Source organism: Lathyrus oleraceus, chromosome 4 (genome assembly GCF_024323335.1).
Source record: "Lathyrus oleraceus cultivar Zhongwan6 chromosome 4, CAAS_Psat_ZW6_1.0, whole genome shotgun sequence".
Lineage (NCBI taxonomy): Eukaryota > Viridiplantae > Streptophyta > Magnoliopsida > Fabales > Fabaceae > Lathyrus > Lathyrus oleraceus.
The window spans coordinates 169,161,871-169,165,775 of NC_066582.1; positions in this window are offsets into that span (position 1 = coordinate 169,161,871).

Below are 3,905 nucleotides of genomic sequence, written 5' to 3' on the forward strand. Positions count from 1 at the left end.
TGGCGACTCTTGTTATTTGATCTCCAACTTATCCATAGCTTGATGATCATGAATTTACCGCTACAGAAATTAAGTGGCGACTCTGCTGGGGAGTAGTCTCCAGTGGGTTTAGCCTACTTTTTTGTGTGTATATATTTGTATATATGTGATGTTTGTATATATGTATGTGTGATATAACCTGCTTGTTGTGCTTGGTGATCTCTGAGTGGTGAGATAAGTTCTAACCCGAACTTGAGTGCAATTAAGATAGGAGGATGGTATAGTCATGTTCGACTTGTGTGGAGTAGTCCTCAACAAGTTGGCTTGAGATCCATCTGCTCAGTGGAGACTCTTTTGGATTTAGAAATGTCACACAAGTATTTGTGGTTAGGCATTACTATCTCTAATTTGGGTCTGAGAAGCTGAGGACCGTAGAATATTTACCCCCTCTTGGCCTATTTAGGACGTAGTGCAGAAACTATTCAAGTGTATACTTGAGTCAGTCATCTTAACGTGTAATATCCGATAGATGAAATTAATACACTGGGGACTTTTTAGGACATGATCTACATGTTTTAATCCTTAGTTCACTCCTTTGGGATGGTTCTTACCTAGACTCCATGCTCGTGACGTGCAACAAACCCTTGATTCTTGGTTGATCCAATCAAGTCTTGTCAATATCAATGGAACTTAGGTGTTGATAAGGTGTAAACCATAATCCACCAAAATGGATGATTGATCTTGACAATGACTTGATTCATCCCTTGACCTTTGTTTGCCTTGTGTGTGATCCCTTATTTGTGATTGTTGCATTCATGCATTCATGCGCACCATAACATTCATCACACGAAAATTTCAAGGAAGTAAGGTTTCATTTGCAAATATTTCCAGACCATGGATTGTGGACGAAGGAACACTAAGAAGTACAATTTCAGATGTCCTGACTTGAAAGAGTTAAGGAGGCTAGCATCGTTCGTATTAGATCCCTTGGACTTCAAGCAATGTCATGGGAAGCTTTTGTCTATCTTATCAGCTTATATGGTTGAAGGACTCTTGAGGATATTGGTGCAGTTTTATGATCCTCTCTACCGCTGTTTCACTTTCCTAGATTTTCAGCTTGCGCCTACCTTGGAGGGGTATTCTCATCTTCTAGGGATACCTGTTTCTAGTAGAGTGCCTTTTAGTGGATTCGAGGAGATTCCCCAATCTAGTATTATTGCTGAAGCTCTTCACTTGAAGAAGTCTGAGATAGAGGCTCATTGGGTGAAGAAAGGAGGTTTATTTGGATTGCCATCTGATTTCCTCATCAAGGAAGCTACTGCTTTTGCTCAAGCCGGTAGTGTGGATGCTTTTGAAGCTATCTTGGTGTTGCTCATTTATGGATTGGCTTTGTTCCCTAACATTGACGATTTTGTTGATGTTAATGCCATTATACTTTTCTTGATTGGGAATCCTGTACCTACTTTGTTGGGTGATATGTATTTCTCTTTGCATTTAAGGAATTGTAAGGGTGGTGGAACGATTTCTGTTGCATTCCTCTTCTATACAAGTGGTATATTTTGCACTTGCCTCAGACACTAATGTCTCTCACTAATGATGATATACTTTGGTATGATCCGTCTTTGAGCAGTTTGGAGATTATTGATAGTTGTGGAAAATTCTCTAATGCACCTCTCATTGGTACACGATGAGGAATTAACTACAATCCTGCTTTGGCTCGTCGTCAACTTGGGTTCCCCTTGAGAGACAAACCTAATAAAACTTTGTTAGAAGGTCTTTTCTATCAAGAGGGTAAAGATCCCCAACATTTAAAGTAGAAGATTGTGCATGCTTGGCATAATGTGCTTAGGAAAGGAAGATCCGAGCTTGGTTCGTGCAATTGTGTAGCTTTGGAAGCTTACACTCTTTGGGTGAAGAAGAGAGCTTTGGAGTTGCAGTTGGAGTCTAAGGACAAAAATGCACTCATTGAGCTACTTGAAGATCGAGTGACAAAGAGACAGAGAGAGACAGAGGTTTCATCTTCTAGCATGCCTCATCCTTCCGTTGCTTGGAAGAATATTGTTGGTTAGCTTATCCTCGAGAAGACTCCGATGAAGGCTTCTTTTGAGACCGAGATTCAACGCATTCGAAGGAAGTACGCGCCTTCAGCCAAATCTTCTTATGTTATTAGGGATCCTTATGATGACTAGTCTCCTTTTCTCTTGTATTTTTTCATTTGGTTTCTGAAATTGTACTCAGTGTAATCCTTCCAATTATATAAATGAAAAGAGATTTTTGGTCATATAAAAATTGCAATTGTTGATATACATACATACATACATATATATATATATATATATATATATATATATATATATATATATATATATATATATATATATATATATATATATATATATATATATATATATTATATATATATATATATATATATATATATATATATATATATGTTTGCAAATGATATAGTAAGTTCCTTGAAAACAAAAAATAAATAAACAAGCATTGCATTTCATGCATCATTTGCATAAGCAGGTTTCTCTTTCGCCTTATGTCTCATTGGTGTTTCTTCTGTGCTTTAGCCAAGATGACTCATCAGTACAACACACGCACCAATCATCTCAGAATTATGGAGCATCTAGAGCAAGAGAACAGAGAGCTGAAGGACAAGATCGCCCATCGGACTGCCATGATGGAGTCAGTTCTTGCTGCTCAGAGTCAATCTTCTCCAACACCTACAACTCCTCCTGCGAGGACAGTTATTTCAGAGGTGGCTACCTTTACCATGCCTATTGTTGCCGCTCATTTTGCGCCTGCTATGCCTGCCGGATTCCCGCGGGGAATGTCATCCAACTTTATGCCTGAAGGCTTTGCGCCTACCTTTGCTTCCATGCCGACATCTAGCTCGGTCATGCCTGTTTCACCTCCCGTTGTGCACACCTTACCCCGTGTAGAGGACACCATTTATCACTCTGAGCCGTCTGAGGGTTCGGATGTCTACGAGAAAATGGATGAAATGAAGGACCAGTTTCTTGAGTTAGGCAAGGAATTGAAGACGCTGAGAGGTAAGGATTTGTTTGGGAAAAGTGCTGCTGAGTTGTGTTTAATGCCCAACATCAAGATCTCGGTGAAGTTCAAAGTGCCTGACTTTGAAAAGTATAAGGGGAATACTTGTCCTCTCAGTCATCTAGTGATGTATGCTCGCAAGATGTCTACTCATACCGATAATGATCAACTGTTGATTCATTATTTCCAAGACAGTTTGACTGGTGCTACACTCTGTTGGTATATGGGGTTGGATAGTGCAAGCATTCGCACTTTCAATGACCTGGGAGAGGCTTTTGTCAAACAGTATAAGTACAACATGGACATGGCACCTGATAGAGACCAGCTGAGGTCTATGTCTCAGAAAGATAAGGAGACATTTAAAGAGTATGCGCAGAGATGAAGGGAATTGGCTACCCATATCACTCCTCCTTTGGAGGAAAAAGAGATGACAAAGATCTTTCTAAAGACCCTGAGTTTATTTTATTATGAACGAATGATTGCTAGTGCCCCAAATGACTTTACCGAAATGGTAAACATGGGGATGAGGCTTGAGAAAGGAGTCCGAGAAGGATGTTTGTCGAAAGATGAGGCATCGACGAGTAAGAGGTATGGCAGTAGTTTCAACAAGAAGAAGGACAGTGAAGCAAATGCAATTTCAAGTGGGAGGCAGAGGAGGCCTCAGATTAGAAGGAATCCAACATCCCGTCAACATCATCATCATCAAGTATCTTCCGTTATCCCGGTATTTTCTAATCAACAATCAACACCTGTTCAACAACAACAACCGCAACAACGAACGAACACCTACAACAACAACAATACCAACAACAATCATCATCAACAAAACTTTGAGAGGAAGAAGGTTTCCTTCGACCCGA